Source organism: Ammospiza nelsoni, chromosome 8 (assembly GCF_027579445.1).
Source record: "Ammospiza nelsoni isolate bAmmNel1 chromosome 8, bAmmNel1.pri, whole genome shotgun sequence".
NCBI classification, from domain to species: domain Eukaryota; kingdom Metazoa; phylum Chordata; class Aves; order Passeriformes; family Passerellidae; genus Ammospiza; species Ammospiza nelsoni.
Genome location: NC_080640.1, coordinates 27616219 through 27634893, shown reverse-complemented (window position 1 = coordinate 27634893; position 18675 = coordinate 27616219). Strand labels below are relative to the sequence as shown.

Sequence of the window (18675 nt, the reverse complement as noted above, 5' to 3'; positions counted from 1 at the left end):
AGCACAGGATTGCTCATGTCAGTTTTCCTTTATTCTGTTGTTGTTTCTCTGTTAGCAGTGTGCTGAAGCTGCCCTAAAGATGGCTTTTCCTGGTCATTACAGAGGTTACAGAGGGAGCCTTTCCATATGAAAAGCTGTCTGGAGGCTGAGGGTAAAGGTTTCCCATGCTCATTTCTGCCGCTGAATTTCCTCAGCCATTCTTTTTTATATCTGAAAAATAATTGTCTTTTAATCATTTAGGAGTCACCAAGTCTGTGGTTCTTTCTGTGGTCCTGAACATGTGCTCCTCTCCTTTGAGAACAGCATTTACTGGTGTGAGCAGTTGTCATCGCCTCCCTGTTAAGCCCCTTGAGCCTGTTCTCCAAGATCTGGCCTGGAACTGGTAAAAAATCAGAATGGCACAGAGCCTGGCATTTTCCAGTTTGGGATTTTTCCAGTTTCTGTTCCCTGGGCAGTGTTTAGGGCAGGGCTGGCTGCTGAGGCCCTTTCCCTTTTCCTCTGGGTCTGAGCAATTGGTGTCCAGCTCTTGGTCCCACCTCCAACAGCTGTGTCAGTGTCTTTGTTCTTTCCCCAGTCCCCACCCCAGGTTAGTGCTTCCAGCACAGAACCTCATTCCCATATCATCAGAGATACCAAGTAAGAATTTATTTTTCTGGTGGGAAGTCAAATATGCGCTAAAAAGAGATGAGAACCAATTGTGAGTATTTTAAATCAAAAAACCTGCTAGAAATGGGACAGCAGTATCCTGTTGCCCACTTTATGGGAATTAAATATGACTCCTGACTTGTAGGTACTATTTGAGTATTTCCCTGTGCAATATGCTTGGTAATGCAACACGGACTGGAGCTCAAATACATTTTCACAGGTAAAGATTGTCAGGGAATTTTCTCTGAGAACTAAAAAATATGAGGTGCTGAAGAGCAGAGCAGCCTGTAAACCATGCAGAGACACAGCTCAAAAGTGACCAGTTTTGAAATAAAGGCCTTGCTTATTTTCATGAAATGGTTTTGTATTTATTTCAAATCTGAGGAATAGGGACACATGTGACAAATGAATGTCTTAGTAGTGTTGGGCAGGAGAATTTAATCAAACCAGAAGTACTCACCAAACTTTATAATTATGGCATCATAGTACCTTCTTTTGTTCTTAATAAACCTGGCATCTATCAGCATTTTTACACTAGGCCTTTGATTTATTGAAAATTATTTTAAATGTCGCATACTCTCAGTACAGAAGGAACGATTTCTAGTAAGACACCAAGATTGAATCACTCTGTAATTATAATAATTGTATTTACAGAGGAACAAGCTTCTCTCATAGGGAGAATATTTTAATTTGTTCTGTTGTTTGTGATGTCTCATTTTTTTTCCGTTTTTCTTTTTGTTTTTTTTTTTTTTTTTTATTACTCTTAGTGAGTAGCTTAAAAAGTAAAAAGACAGAATTTTTCCCAGGAGACTGATTCTCCTCAGGCAGAATCCATATTTTAAAATGACTACCATAAATGTGATGCAGTAATAGACCTTCATCCCTAATGCAAGCACTGGCAACAACTGAGGCATCCAAGGCATCATTTACTATAATATATCTGCAGATGACTTTTTGTGGCTTTTTGTAGCAATCTGACTTCAATTCAAACCATAATCAGCTAATCACTGGCAATTTTCAGATATGACTCAAGCTAATTTTAAGACAATCTGCCTTAGTTTCATTGAACTGCCCTGGAGATGATGTTTATGTTGATGTCCATTAGTATTCCAACTGACAGTAATGTAAGCTCAACAAAAAGAAAAACCCAAAAAACCAAAACCAAACAAAAAACCCACACCCACAATAAAAAAAAAGCCTCTCTAAAATGAACAATAACAGAAAGTCTACCAGGCTGATGTGCAGAAAATGGAAGTTTGTTTTTTGCCACCTGTGTCCCCCAGCAGGTGAGCAGCAGGATGGAGCTGTGTAAGAAGCAATGGGTCCTACAGAATGTTTACCCTGACTGGAAGGGGTACCTCAGCTCCTCTTCAGCACTGAATGCCAAAACATTTGCTGTGCCTAAAATCATGGAAACTAATAACTTACAATGTGCCTGTGATTTTTTGAAAGATCTTTAGCTTCAAACCGCAGACAACTTCCCTGCTATGCATCACTGAGGAATGTAAATGAGTTTAGAACTTGCTTGATTGAGGAGTCTTTTTCCTTGTTTTTTGCCTTTTAACCATATACTTGATTTTTTCCTCTCTTTGCATCATATAGATTTAGATATACACAACACCCCATTTGCAGAGAAATAACCCCCACAACACAGAGGGATGGGTCCTTCAGTCAAGCAGCCAGAGTGAGGTGCTGAGAGGCTGAAGTGGGCAACTAAACCAAATGAGCAGATTTCTTTCATTAAAACACTCTGTAAGTCCATTAGAATGGGTAAAGCCTGTTTCTGGCACTTCTAAAAATATAGGGGATGTTTTTGGCATCAGTTGCAGGGAAGGTAAACACTGAGGTCCATTTCTTGACTATTGTTAGTGCAGCAGTAACCTCACTAAGAATCAGTGGTTTGATTTCGCCACTGTGGTCAGCAAAAGCTGTTGCCATTGCTTCCTTTGCCCTCTGCGTGCCAGTAATAGGAAATTCAAGGGCTGTGGGGTCCCTTGGCCTCTGCTTGGGAGCTGGGGAGAGAAATCTCTCAGTGCCAGAGACACACAGGGTCTGTCCCTCCCAGCTCAGAGACCTCGGTGGTCTTGGCACCTCACTGTAGAGGAGGAACAAGATGGAATTATCACCTAAACCTTCACGGAATCCACAGAGAGAGGGACAGGAGAATCTTAGTGAGGTTAATGACACTTGATCAAATTTGAAAACAGCATATCACACAAAAGCCCATGAAATATGGGCTTTCAAATTTCAAATCAATCGTCACTTAAGCGGACTGAAATGAACAATAAAAAATATGACCCCAATGTGTTGGGCAATCAGATATTCAGTGCTTCATCCTGAGCAACACCAGGCAGGAAACACTTCTGTGGCCATCTCCTGTTTGTATCTCCATTAACTGTGATCACTGAGGAAGTGGACCTGGAGTCATAAACAATTTTGCTCAGTGCACGAGGGTGGTGGGATGGCAACCAGAGCAATAATGCAGCTAAAAAGTGACTACAGATTAACAGAAAAATTTCAGAATGTATTTCAGAAATCAGTGGTCCTTCACCCTCAATAGTGTGTTCTGCTGGCTGCATCTCAAAAATATGAACAGCAGAAACAGGTCCACAGTAATAAAACGATTGGTTCTGTAGGAAAACTTTCATAAGGAGAGAATGTGAAATGATCCTACCTGTTTATCATGGATGAGAGAAATCAGACAGAACAAGCTCCTGCTAGACAAAGTAATTAACAGCATACTTGTTCTCAGAAAGGTCTTCTTTAACAAGATTTTAAAAAATAAAACATGATTTAATTATGGTAGGTAACTGCAGCTGTGAGGCTTGCACTGATCATATATGAGAAACACCATATTACATGATGTGTGTTGCAGGTAACATATTACACACTGTAACATAACAATTTACAGAATGCTACCTAAAATATATGTGATGTAGCATATGGCATAGAATATTCTGATGTATGATATTGGACCAAATTAATGTTTTGCAATTTTACATTGTAATTCATTATAGATGTATGTATATCCACATTACAGTACATTATGTATAATATTTACAATGAATGCACATGTAATGCTATAGGTACATGTGTGTATAAAACAAAATTTTAAATGTAATCAAATACAGACTTAATAAATTAACACCAAATTTATTTCTGCTCACAGGTAGCAAATATATAGAAGAGAAATAAAAGAAAGGAATTTGAGGTGAATGAGAAGAAACTCCATAGGTATATTAGATAAAATTAGGTAACCTCGATATGACTTTAGATTATGTATGCATATTTTTATAGGGTGCAGATGTTGAACTGTGTCTAATGATGCATATTTCAAAAATAGATGCACAAATAAAGCATGTTATTTTTGTATTTATAAAATATAAAAATCCTACACACACACAGATATCTCCATATATGACATATATAGAATAAGAGATGCCATCATGCTCTACAGATATTTGACTTGATATAAAAAGCAATTTTTCCCACACAGGTCATTCCATGACTGCCCATTAGGAAGGAGTTTCCTGGATAACAAGATGGAGTAGCAGCAAAAATTACTGGGTTGAACAAAACTTTTTCTGTGTGTCTGAGACACACTTGAGGTAGTTTTACATTGCCACTGTCATAAAGCAGTTACAGAAGAAAGAAAGCTTCTAAGGCTCTTTTTGGGGCAGATCCCAACACTCCCAGTCCCAGCTCATGTCTGAGTGCAATGTTCTGAATGTCACTCCTTTGTCACTGCATGCTGATGCTGCAGCCAGAGGGGCAGCCTTGGTGCTGTCTGCCAGGGCATGTGGACTTGTTAAGAACATTTTTGTGCATTTGACAAGAAACTTCTGCTGCCCAAGGAGGCTCCCAGCTCCCCCATGAGCTGTGCTGTTCCCACAAAGCCCCTCCTGCCCTGGCCTGATGGGGAGGGAGGGACACTGTAGGGCCAGTGTGACTGGCCCAGGGAGTAATTTAAAATACCTTCCCTGCACATTTTGCACAGCAGCACTGCCACCTCCATAAATATTGATGGGCAGCAAATACAAGAGGAATTTGTGCAAAATGAATACATTTTAAAAGGGCTGTATAAAATATTCAGAGGAAATATGTCCAGCATGAGCTAGAGGCCCAAATCTGGGAGTTACTGGCACATTCCCTGAGCACCAAGCACCTGAGACAGGCCTTGGTGTGCAGCAGAACCAGTGCCCATAGTTCAGCACTTTGTGCTTTACAGCCCTGCCAGACTGCTTGGACCAGAGATACCCTGCTGGAAGCTCTTAAAGCACTCTCTGACTTCTGGTACTGCCATAGGTCAAAGTCAGGTATTCAATGAGACTAATGTGGAACTCCCCTGGTTAAATGGAAGAATAAGAATACAGTTTTACTATTAAAATGAGAATTTTGTTCCACACTTAAGTAATTCTTCATTAAAAACACAGCCCAAGTACTAGATCAAGTACAACGGTAAAAGAGAAAGATAATCTCATGTCTGGCTCCAGTAATGCTAAGCTGTATTTTTCTGGTCTCAGCACTATCTTTTAGCAGAATTAAGATTTATTGAGCCTTGTTTGTTTCAGACAAACAATGGCTTCCCTTTCATAGCTTTTTGCTGGGGGGGAGGTATTCATTCCAAAGGTGAGGAAATGAATCAATATCCCTTCCATTGCATGTTGATTTATCTTCCTTCCTTGAAAAATGGTGAAATATTTTCATCATTTGTGTGTGTGAGGAAGGCACCCAGCTAAACCTCCAGCAGGATTAAAATTATTAACAGATAATGTTCCAAGCCATGGCAAACACAGAGGTCACAGAGCTCACCTTAGGCTGGTGTGTGGAGTATCTCAGATAAACACACACATGTGTGCAATACCTGGCAGAGCAGAAAGCAAAGTATGGGCACAGCCACTAAGCTGGCTGAAATGGGAAATCCAACAGCAGCAAAGGCCAGTGCTGTTGTTGTGCTGCAGGAGGGACAGGACAGAGTGTCCCAGCCTTCCCTATGCCCAGCTGCCCTGCCAGGGTGCAGTTCCAGCAGCCCATCCCATGGCTGTGTCACCCAAGCAGGGCTGAGGGGCCGCGTGCAGGCAGACCCCTTACCTACCTGCAGGGACAATCCCTGCTCCAAAGCCTCCAGGTGCTCTGCAGTGATCAGCACTACCACAAAGCTTCCTGGTGATGCATCTGCCTGGAAAACACAGCTGGGAATCATCTTAATGCTCATTCATTTATTAATGTGTCAGGTGGCCATGCAAACACCTGAGTGGAAGCCAGGCAAAGTCTTGAGCAAACTTCAGTTGCCTGCAGGCTAAAGTCTCAACTCAGAGTGCTCCTGGGATGGCTGGGAAGGGGGGACACAGAGACACAGTTGTCTCACATGTGCTCTTATTAGCACCCACTCCTCTAATGCCATATGGCACCTCATGCTGAGATATGCTGTAAACAAAATTGCAGAAGTCTAAATAATATTTAAGTAAAAACAGCATAGGCCCAAGTGTTTCTTGGTACAGCTGAGAGGTGTAATCATTCCTTTTCATCATTTCAACTATGTCTGCTCAGCTGCCTTTACAGTGAGTTCCATCTCTGTCTAATTCTTTTCTGAAGTTAGAAGTGAAAGTTCATTTGATGATAATCAATGAATCACACGCTATTGGCACTGGGTTAGTTGAGTGCTGCTGTGGATGGCAGCTCAGCTGGCCTTCTATTGTAGTAAAGAGATTGAATTTTCAGTAAAACTGGCATCCTTGGAGGACCTGTGGTGAATTACAGAGCCTGTGGGAAGTCAGCCTTTCCTGGCAAGGAAAAATGAAGTGGAAAGCAATTTTCAGTTAAGAATTTCCTTTCTTCAATACCTGATGAATTCTGGAGCAAGTCTTCAAGTTCCTTTGTGCCTGTGCCAGACACCCACAAACACAGGGCTGCACAGCTGCCAACCATCCTGGAGTGAGAGGTCAGTACAGCAGTACATCTAGGGAGAGATAAGATGATGAAAGTAGCAATGGTTTCAAACATTATTCACAGAAACACAGAATATTCTGAGTGCAAGGGTCCAATAAGGACCTTCAAGCCCAGCTCTAAAGTGGGTGGCTCATGGAGGGATTGAATCCACAACCTTGGCATTATTAGCACCAGGCTCAAACCAACTGAGCTTACTTCAGTGTCAATTCAAACCACATTTCAAGGAGATTTTTTTTTGGTTGTTTGGACACTTGTGAAGCAGGACATATAGGTAGCACTTCTAGACAAAATCTAGCCAGCTTCACCATGGCAAATCACCAGCTCCTGGGGATTCCATCAGACACTTGTATTGATTCCTGTCATGCCCACACTAAACCCACCATTTCCCTGCCTCCCTTCACTAACTCTTTCCACTCATAGCATTAACCACAATAAAGGACTATACTGTAACCACTACAACTATGTATTACACCTGCATTTAACCTGACGGAAGAGACAGTCCAAAAGAAAATAAAAGAAAATCTAGCTCTAGGTTGGGACATACCTTTTTCTAAGAAATGGGTCTTAAACTCTGTGTGAAGTTAATTGCCAATAATATATATGTGGGTTTTTGTCCTTCTCCATCCCTGTAAGGATGTTTTTTTTACTTTTTCCTGCAATTGACCTAAGCCTTGTCCTCTGCATGCCATGGTTATACAGTGTATGTGTCAATCAGTTGCACTGACACACATTTAGTTGTAAGTAATTATGTTTGGCCAGATAAAATTGTACAGTTAAACTTAATTATCACCAGATGTGTTCCAGTATAGCCTTTCACCCTCTGAATTACCCAATATGCTCTCACTCACACTTTTACTTTAGCTCATTAATTGACTCAGTAAGTAATCCCAGACGAATACCTGTAATGAGGGAGGTGCTAAGATGTAGGGTTACAGGCTGGGCTGTGGCTTTGCCTGGCAGCCTCAGCAGCCTGGAAGCCTGGCTTTTGGAAGGGCAGGCTCATGGTCCTGAATTGCTGCAGTGCCTGAGGTGTTACCTGTTCCCTCCCAGGCTCAGCTCCACTGGAGTGTGGGGGTGGTTTTGTTTGCATCCCCATTTATCAGTCAGAGGAAGCTGGGCACAAGAAACAAGAGCTGAATGCATCAATGTTCCCAATCAATGCTCCCATTCACGTGGGTGAGAGGAAGGCAGAGGAAGAGCTTTGCCTCACAGCTTGACTTTTGGTTGCCAGGACAGTCCCAAGGACATTTGTCGGTGTGGAGCCCATGGATCATTGCTGCTCTTGGGGATTTTGTTCCAGAGCCCCTCAGATGTGAGAAGCAGGAGGATCCTTCAAAAAGAGAGGAGCCAGGCCACTGAGACCTTTCCTCTCTCAATGCAATTAAGTTCCTGCCTTATTGTTGGGTTTTTTTTCTATATCTTCCTACCACTTCTTTTCCAAACTTGCACTTCTTCCAGTAATGATGCATCCCACTGGGGGGAAAAAAGGGAAAACCTTCACTGTTTACTTGGAATCTTTGCTGAATTGATTACAGGTATCATAAAATACTTTGCCCAAGGACTACTCATTGCTATGATTTATTTAATATGGCTGTATAGAAGTAGATACTCCAACACCAAATTCTATGCAGAAAAGGTAATTCAGAAGGCATATGTTTTGTTTATTAAAAAGATAAAATGAAGGCAACAAATCTTCATAATTCAAAGCATACTAATGGCCAGTTTCTATGATCAGTAGTGAGCTCTCTCCTCATTTTGTGTGCCAAAGAAATTATTGCTAGATAGCATTACTACATTAAATTCAAATTGGATATTTCTTGCATCTCCATACCAAGAACGATGTAAAAATGAAGTCATGAAAATTCCCTGCCTTAGAGAAAACTTAACAGGATGAAGGTAACACATTTTTGAAGAGTGTTGGCCCAAAAGTCCTGGGAGAACAAGGTTTAAACTGAAGAGGTGGAAGAAGGGTGGGAGGAGGGGTGTGGAATGATATTGTCAATTAAACCCTGGGTGAGGGAATGAAAAATGACATCACCTGCTTATTTCTGCCACCCACGCCAACACACAAGGCTGATAAACACTGCAAATTCCAGCTTGGTGAAGTGGGACACTCAAGAGTAGATTTAAAGGGACAGTTTCTCAAAAATGCTATTTTAGGGGGGGAAGAGAACAATAAAACATCTTGGCTGTGTTGTATGTTTGATGATCATCCAAAATGATTTTGCCTGGCCCCTGAAATATTAACCTGCTTGCCTTGGAGGTGATCACTCTCCCCATCCTCTGCTTATTACTTTCTTTCCCTGCCACATTATGAAGCTCCTTGAAGAAATAAACAAACAGCAAAACTCACCACTTTGAATGAGTTACTTCATCTTCAAGAGACTTTTATAAAAGGAAGGATTAGAGGTGCACAGGGAAATTGAGGACAGGAAGGAGAGGAAGACAGGCATTTATTTTATTCCATGTGTGCCATGTCACATAAACTGTCAGGTGACCTCAGACTTGTGTTGTGCTCATGTTTCTCACTACAGACCAATGATCTTCCTTGAGAAGGTGAGGAAAAATCTCCCTTGGAAGTCCACAGGATTTTAGAAAGCAATTTCTGAGCCAACAAGCCAGGAGTCCATGGTTTGCCTTTGGGTGCTAACCAACAGAGGCATTTAGAAACCTCAGAGAATCTCATATTGTCTAAGGTTATCCCCATCTGGCTTTCACTGGGTGGGCACAGACAGATTTCAAGGACAGCAGATGGGCACAGGGCAGCAGCTCAAGCTGAAACCTTGTGACTGAGGTAACTGTGACCTTGCACAGCCAGGAATTGTGCTGGCAGTGCTGGGTGGGTGCCTGCAGGGTCAGATCTCTTCCCAGCCCTGTGGTCACTGCAGTGAGGAGCAGGAGGGAGGGCCCAGTGCAACACACAGGCTCTTGGAAATCTCAGTGCTCAGTTTCAGAGAGAAGGGGAAAAACCCAATGATAATTACAAATAAAATGAAGTTTGTTCAGGAAGGGCTGGTTTCCACAATTGGAATAGGCTCCTCTACTCCAGCCAAAGCCCACTGCAGTAATAGGAATTTGACCATTCCCTGCCTGCTGCTCAGAGCAGCGTGAGCCAAGCATGGTGTGAGCTTCTGCCCTGCAAACCCCTCCAAGCCCAGCAACCTCTCCTGCACCCTGCTGGCTGTGAGAGCCCCTGTGCCCTCACAGCCTGCCCAAAGCCCGCAGGCGCCCACTGTGGTACTCAGGGAAAGGCGCTGCGGAAGATCTCGCGATGTCACAAAAAGGCAGGACCCTCTGTTTCCCGTAGATAAGACCCTCTGTTACTCATAGATAAGAAACTAACATAAGAATGTAGCCCCACTAACAATAAGAATGTTGCCCCACTGAAGCCAGTAACTTTCCACTCCTTACCCAGTACTTTTCCATTCCCTACTAACCATAGATAAGAAAGACAAACCCCTTTTTGACGTAGAAACCCCTAAAACTATAAGGCCCCATGAGAAGAAGTAATAAAAGCCTTTTGACCGTCCACCACATTAGTGTCTGCGTATGTCATTGGCCCGAACAGCCCTAGAGAGTAAGCCGTCGAACTGATCCTCAGAACCAAATCGCCTGCCTTGATCTAGAAAGCAACACGCCCACCACACCTGGCTGGCTTTCCTCACTGCTGCCCACTGTCCCCAGCCCTCCTGTGATGAGATCTAGCACAAAATGCATTTTCAGCACCATACCCATGGTTATAGCCAAAGAAAAGCAATATTCCCCTCAGGAGGTGAGTCCTCTGAGCTCCTTTGCTCAGTAACCTCATTGAGCAGCTCCAGAAGCACAAGGTTACTGCACTTACTTAATATGCAACCCAGCACTGTGTATTTTCATACTTAATATGCAGATCTAATTGCTTGCCTGCATTTTGATTACCTTCTCTTCCTGGAATTTGCTCTTGTGTGGCTAATCCTAGTGAACTTCAAAGCATGAACTCGGTGGCTTTTATTTTTTTATTTCTGCAGTTTGTGTCTGAGGCCAATGTCAAAACTCTTTGTAAGGACAACAACTTATTTTTTTTCGTTTAGAAAAAAAATAAATTCTCCTGGAAGTCAGTTGTCTTCTTTTTTTAACATCAGGACCTTTACTATGACTGACCTGGAAGGTTACCCATTTGGTCTGGCCTTAATTAGCCCTTGCACATTAAGTCTTCTGCCAGCAGCATCCTCAGTCCTGCCTACCTAATACCAGCCTCAAGAATGGCTCATATGTAATTCCTTTTAAGAAAAAGGCTATTCTTCATTTCTGAGTGTAAATGCAAAGCAATTTGTCTAAGTACTTCTCTGTCTCAAACTGCTAAACTCAACCCACACAAATGCATTTCCCTGTAAGTGCCCCCACTTCCCACACTCTCCCTCACTTTTCACATCTTTTCCCATTATCCACCTCACCAGCAATAAAATGCAATCAATTTGTTTGCCTCTTTTGATGTGGTGAGTGTCTACTTTAAATGCCACCTTGTTTAAAGATTATAAAAAAAAGAAAGAAAAATAGCCACAGAACAAACTAATCTCCCTTTCCAAATATAAAATAAAAGCTGTCTTATTTTTAGGCTTTGCAGCAGCTCATGTGTCATTTTCATCATTTCTTCCTCTCTCGATGACTGAGAAGCAGTGAGAGGAGGCGAGAAAAACTTTTTTATTTTGTTCCCTCTGGAAAATACATATTCAGAGCTTTCCCTAACCTGATTTCCTTCTGTATTAAATCATCCAGAGCCAAAGCTAAAATGAACCTCAATAACCTGACATATTTGTCAACTTTTTGTAAAATGTGTATCGGTGATTAGACTAATATAACAGCACCAGCAGTGTGCATCATGGAGGCTGTAATTTTTAGAGCTGCAAATCATCAGATGTGCAGCTCATGGCAGCACACTGAGGGAAGCAGGGCTTCCAGGGATGGCTGGGAGCAGGCTGTGAAGTAGGGCAATTTCAACAGAAATGAACCATCCCTTTGCCCCAGCAGCAAAGGGAAGAAGCAATGCAAGAATCAATTTTAGGCAATACTGGGCCCATTCATTATCTTGTATGAGTCACACAGGACCTGGCTCCTGCTCAGTGGGACCAACAATGAGATGTTCCAGCAATTTCAAGGACAGCAGATCCAGCCATTAACTCTTTCAATTTCTTGGATCCCTCATGAAGAAGAGAAGAATTTTTTCCCCTTTTACTTTTTTTAATGCCCTTCAAAAGAGAGATACTAACACCAGAGGAGCTTTGAGCTCCTGCTCTTGAGACCTAATTTCCCCAAAATGACAAGGAATATCTCTACAGACAGCAGCATTTCTGGCAGGTATCAGCTCAGTGAGCACAGGTGGTAATTCATTCTGATGTCTGGATGTCTCTTCACATGACGTTTGGGTAGCCAGTGTAATATGCTGGTAGAAACACCCAGCTGGGCTGCACAATTACAAACACAAGATCCTGTGCCTTAAATATTTGATTTTTAGCTTAAACTGCCAGGGAAACAAAAAGGTGAATGCTTAGTTCATACTACCACGGCTGCTTTGCATCAAAAAGCCTTTGCAGTGTATAAATACTGATTTTTTTTCCTAAATGTATTGACTACCCTAGGAGAACAAGGCATGGATATGCCCAATAAACACCCTTGAAATCCATTCTTCTGTCCTCTCAGCTGTGGTGAAGGAGGTTATTGGGGAATCTGCCAGCTGATGAACATTACAGTGATGTTATTTGCCTTTTGGGACCTTTGGCTGTTGATTAGAAGTTGCAAGCATAACGAGGGAGGGCGGCTGCAGAAGGGCTGGCTGTGCTGTGCCCTGGGTTTGTCACTGAGCTGTGCCCTGGGTTTGTCCCTGTGCTGTGCCCTGGGTTTGTCACTGAGCTGTGCCCTGGGTTTGTCATTGAGCTGTGCCCTGGGTTTGTCACTGCACTGTGCCCTGGGTTTGTCCCTGTGCTGTGCCCTGGGTTTGTCACTGAGCTGTGCCCTGGGTTTGTCCCTGTGCTGTGCCCTGGGTTTGTCACTGCACTGTGCCCTGGGTTTGTCACTGAGCTGTACCTTGGGTTTGTCCCTGTGCTGTGCCTTGGGTTTGTCATGAGCTGTGCCCTGGGTTTGTCACTGCGCTGTGCCTTGGGTTTGTCCCTGTGCTCCTGAGCTCAGATCTGCCACCACACATGGTGAGAAGGGTGCTGCTGCTGTACCCTGGGCTCTGTGAGCATCTCTCCCCTATTTCCTTGCCCTGGTAGCTAAGCTGGCTGTTTGCTGCCTAATCCACAACACCAGCTCCTGTCTTATTCCCCAAAATGCGGCCTGAGCTCTCCCCAGGCTTCTTGCTTGAACCTTTGTCCCAGCTTGCCAATATCCATACACAGCCCTGGTCCCTCTGTGCTGGGCATGCACCACCTTCCATCACAATCCTGCCCTTAAAAACAGAAATTTTCCTTTTTCTCTCAAAGGCTGACAATGTCTCCAGTGGAGAAGCTGGAATACTTGCTCTTTCAGCACATAGCTATCAATTAGAACTGGTGCTTCATCTGAATGTCTCAAAGTCTGATAGATCTATTCATAGGAAAGAGTCAAGGCACCTAATTTCTGGGTACTCTAAAATTCAATTTCAAGTCTGTTTGGCTGTCCTGGATTTCTGTGGGAAATTGTCATGCATAAATTCCTGCTGAACTGTGTTTCTTTATCCTGATGTTGTCAAGTTTGGTGCTTATTTGTTCAAAGGATAATCTGGATTCTGCAGCAGACTGTCCTCATGACTGATGCAAGATCCAAAAGGATTGAGGAAAATATCACTCCACCAAATCAAAACTACCAAATAATCTCCTGAGACAAAGAAAAGCAGAAGAGAGAGTTAAAAGTGAGAAGTCTTGAAGGATCTTTTACAGAACTCCAGTGCTGGAAACTTAGGAATTACAATTTTCCTTGAAGGGCTGCAATTCACCTCCAGCCTTTTCAGCTGTTGTAGGGGTTTTATTGCAGGGGTTTTACTCTACCCTGGTCACCAGCCACAGCTGGTTGAGGCCCTGAAGCTACATTTAGCTGGGTTTAGTCCACAACAAGAGCTTTAGGAGAGGAGCAGGTGCCCTACAGGTCTTTTCTTCATATTTTGAAGGAGGTAGTTTACTTTCATTTGAGAGAAAGAGAATATGTGGCTGGATAAATGATGATGTCTAATAACATGCCCAATTATAACCATAACCAGTCCCTTTAGGAGCCTTCAGGTGCAACAAAATATTGCCTCTCAGTTGTATTTCATTTAATATTCACTATTTACCTATCCTCTTACCAAAAGTCTCATCACAATTAGAAATTTCAGTTCTCGTTCATTAGCACTTAAAACAGCATCATGTTAATGCTGATTGGACAAAGCAAACAAAAAAATCCTGCTTTTAGATTGATAACCCATCTGTGTGCATTACCATTCTTCCCCTAAGTACAGAATGGATCTTACACATTGCATCTTGTATAAACAAAAAACAAGAGAAAAAATAGAGAAAACAAGAAATATATATTATATATAATATATATATATATATATAAGAAAATAAGAGAAAAATAGAGAAAATGCTGTTTCTGAAAGCTAGAATAAAGATTTAACACAGTATCCTAAAAAATAAAGCATTAAAAGTGAGAAAATAGAGTGGACAAATGATTTTGTAAATTTTTGCCTCCATGTGTGGTGGAATTCAGTCTCTCATCACAGACTGGATTTGTCCCTCTGTTGTGGTCTGTTCTGGCCATAATGTTACAGAAACTGATAAAGATAAATGGTGGTAAAGAAGCAGGAGCAAAGATAGAGGAACTATGAAAGATGAGGTTTTTATATCCAAAATAGGGACCTGACTTCTAAAGATAATGACACCAAATACAGATCAATAAAGGAGAAAATTAGACTTGAATTAGGTCCTGCAATGAATCTGTGGGACTTTGGTGTTATTTAGATAATTCCAGGCAGCCTGAGGAAGTCAGGACAGGATTTGTGTGAACAAGGATGTCCAAGCCAAACCAAGGACACCAGCTAGCTGCATGTCCTGCCCTGTTCCTCAGCCACAAAACCAGCACATGGGGAAAAGTGTGCCCTGGATCCTCTGGCAAAGCAGAAATCCAGATGGACACAGGGGCTGTGGGACCAGAACCAGCTGGAGGAGATGCTCACGTGTGGAATGATCTCCCCAAGATCTTTGCAAGCCAACAACCAGGGCTGAACCCCACTGCTTGCTCAGAGACCATGGAAGAATCCTTTGCTATAACTGTGAAAACCCAAATTGCTCGGCTTTATTTTATAAAATCTTTTTTTTTTTTTTCTTTTCTTTCAGATGTTATTCAGGAACTGTGCACCCCTGAAATAGATTAATATATTTCATTCATCCTGAAACTTCTCTACACTCAGCTTCTCCTTATAAATAATAGCTCGTTCCTCTGATCAAACAGCACCACTTGGAGCACATCCAGAACTGTGGATCAAAATCCACACCTCCTGAGCAGTAAATCCTGCCTTGGGAAGTCTCCTACCCATGCTAAGAAACCACTCAGAAGCACAGCTGTCTAAACAAACAGGCTAAATGGAATTTATTATTTTTTAGTACAGTTAAATGCTCTTGTATTTAGCCACTTTTCAAGTAAAATATCTCTCTCTACAATAATTAAATAACAGTAATTTCAGGTGTATATGAGGAACAGTGCAAAGTTCCGTGTCTATGATGATTTTGATTTATGATTAATGTCAAAAATATTATATATTTACTACAGAGAGTTTCAAAGAATAGCATATATATGTAGGCATCATATATATTACAAAGAAAAGTAAAAGAGGGAAGACTAGGGTAAAATTCGAAGCTTGTTCAAAGACAGAATTTTGAAATTGGATAATTTTAAAGCTTTTCTCTTTTCAAAGACAAAAATCCATTATACTAATACTTTCCATCTGAGGTGCTTGTTTAAATACTTTGTCTATATCACAATTTTCACAAAAAAACTAATTAAAAAAAAAAGAGTGACATAAAAGGCATGATTTCTCTTGAAAAGACACTTCTAAAAATTTTATATATTTTCCACCCTGGACTTCCATTTCTGTCATGCAGACCACATTCTCTAGATATGGAAAAAACAGAAGGAAAAACAGCATTTCTTAAAAATACTTTCTTTGTTATAGTTTCAAAACAAATTTAGTTTGGCGTTAGACAAGACTTTCAACAAGAAGGTTCAAAAGCAGATATTAATCACAAAAGACCCCAGAGGACTGCTATATTTTTAATTTCTACAGAGGCATCTCCAGTGCAGGAGCTCTTCATTCCTTCTCTCTCAGTTTCCTGACCTCTTGATAGGGAGAGTAATTTCTACCCATCAGGATGTTTTTAATAAGAAACATTAAAAAAAATAAATTCATCATCATCATCATCATCATCATCATCATCATCATCATCATCATCGAATATGTATTATATAATATATAATAACATACAATATATAATATATATTTTATATTACATACTATATAATATATATTATGCGTATAATATATTATCTATAATATATAAAATATATAATATATAATATGTAATATATAATATATAACATATAATATATAATATATAATATATAATATATAACATATAATATATATATTGTATATAATATAATATATGCCATAATAAAATATAATGATAATAATAATAATAATACATATTGATATTGTATTTAAAACTAAGTCTTTATAAAGGCTCTGTTCTTCTAATTCATTCATTCTCTATTCACAAGACCTAAAAAATGATAATTACCCCTGACATACAATTTGAGTTGAAAATTGAAAATATAAGCTTTCAATTAGGACTACAGTACAGGAAAGGTTCAGTAATAAACAGAGAGTTTATAAAAAACGACTTTACAATAAAAGTTAAAGAAGAAATAAAACATTTCAGCAGAATTTTCAATAGTATTTTTTCACAAAGTTTTCTGTAAACAACCTGCACCAAATTTTATCTCCAAAGACCAGTAGTGTAGTGTGAACCACTGATTGAGCCTTTATATCAATTATATCCAAATTTCCCAGATTGCCTAAAAATATCAGTCATTAAACTCGATGTCAGCTAATCTGATAACATCCACAGAAACAGGGTTTTCTATTTCTATTTTCTATTTCTTCTGCCTTTTCCATCTCCATTTTTATCCCTCTTAACCAGGAGTTTGGGTCCAGAAAGTGTAAGGACTCTCTCTAAAAACTCTACATGTAATTTCTCAGCTCTAAACAGGAAAGTATACTCACAGTACACATAACTGAATTTTTCTGCCCTGTATGGAGAGTTTGGACCCCATTTTCAACACTTTGACTCCAAAACCCTCCTGAATTTTCCTCCTGGTAGTCATTAACAAATAGATTTTGATGTCATTGTTCCACAGTGACTGAAGTGTGCAGTTCATTCACCTAAGTTAATTAATTGTTAGTTTTTGAGGGCAAATTGCATTCTGAGGCTCCTGGCTTTCCATGAGGGTGAGACTGCTTTTATTATATTTTTTTAAACCAGACAAAATATTATTTCTATTTTTTAATGACCTTATAATGGGTTCAGCATACTCTGTTTAATGTGTTTAAGAGTAATGACAAAATGACTCCACTGCTGCCCAGCATGTCTGATGCCAGAGCAGTTAAATTAACATTTTTTGGAAATATTAAATACACCCATGGGTACACTTGTACACATTCATACAAGTTATTATCATAAATAAGAAAGAAATGATTGTAACAGTTGAGCTGACCTATGATTGAATTATTTGCTGGCAAGTCCCTCCATATATCAAAAACCTTGTTTTTATTTCTTAGTAAAAGTGATGCTTTACAGAGAAGCACTGGATAAAATATTAGAAGAGAAGAAACCAAAAATTCTATGGCTTTACAAGAAGTAAAAATTGTGCTATTTTACAAAAAATAGATTAAAAAATATATCGTCTGGGAGGAAAAAAACCCAAACTACTATGATCTTGATATATGCCAGTTAAAATTCATCTGATTCCCCCCACTTTCCCTCATAAATCAAAAGTGAATACACAGATCTCAGGGATGAGGAGCAGGTGGTAAAACAGCATAAAAATATCTTTTCTATACTTCCAGAGAGAAGTAATTTCATGTTGAAAAGAATGGGTCATTTTTACTGCTAGTTTAGCCACATGGCTCCCAGGTACCAATTTTGTGAAGTATTATCCCTTTTTACTGTGGGTCGTTTGTTCCCTCTGCAGAGCTCCTTGAGCCTGACAGAACCGACGCGCACAGATTTTTCCAGTTATGCTTTTGAGCACATAATGATGATTGGGCAGGTTATCTTCCCTCTAATCTGCACAAGGCATGGCAGAGAATGCAGGGATTGTGTCCTCTGTAACATAAAATGCTCCCCCAATCCCAGCCCCTGAAAGAGGCACTGATGCCCTGTAAATTGCCCATGTCCCACATTCCCCTAGGCCAGCTATAGCTGCTAAAACCAAACCCACCAGGCACAGGTAGCTCAGAAATAGATGTACAAAGCTGGAGATTTGCAGTAGAAAAGCTGATAACTTGGGTTCACTTGGGAATAAGAGCCTTGTGCCTGAACAGCAAACCTCTTTCCCTTATTGACCTCCATACTTCTCCAGCTTCTGCCCCAATTACATGAAATCATCTGATTTTCTTTTTTTTTTTTTAGTATCTGCTCTAAATCTTGAGGCACATGTCCCAAGTCAAAACTTAATGATACCAAGACCAGCAAGTCAAATACCCCTGAGAGCCAGGGGATGGAACCCGGGTGTCACTGAGCCACGGGTGTCACCGAGAGCCTGGACTAAGCAGTGACACCAGAGCCCTCATGCCACTGCCACAGAAGGCCCTGGAGACAGCCAAAACCAGAGATCTCAGCTGCTTTGAGACTTCCAGCTTTTCCTGCATTTCTATTTATGAGAGCATGGCATGGCTGCTGAGACTTTTGCTGAGCTATTGCCAAGGCAGGGCTGTGCAATCCTGGGACCAAGGGCAGGTTTGAGAGTTAAATCCTTCCCACTCATGGAAGGTGAGGTTAAACCCCCAGACACAGGAAAGGACAAACACCACAA

General features: G+C 40.8%; 2 long non-coding RNA genes across 2 annotated transcripts in view; one reads left to right on the top strand and one right to left on the bottom strand.

The window, feature by feature from the left end:
- LOC132076414 (uncharacterized) overlaps positions 1–970 on the top strand; it is a 32808-nt gene extending 31838 nt beyond the window's left edge. The window contains exons 3-4 of the long non-coding RNA XR_009418907.1: positions 56–151; positions 241–970. This is a non-coding gene — a long non-coding RNA (uncharacterized LOC132076414). The remainder of the gene's footprint in view (positions 1–55; positions 152–240) is intronic.
- Positions 1–18675, bottom strand: part of LOC132076415 (uncharacterized) — a 101994-nt gene that overhangs the window by 3267 nt on the left and 80052 nt on the right. The window contains exon 3 of the long non-coding RNA XR_009418908.1: positions 6489–6604. This is a non-coding gene — a long non-coding RNA (uncharacterized LOC132076415). The remainder of the gene's footprint in view (positions 1–6488; positions 6605–18675) is intronic.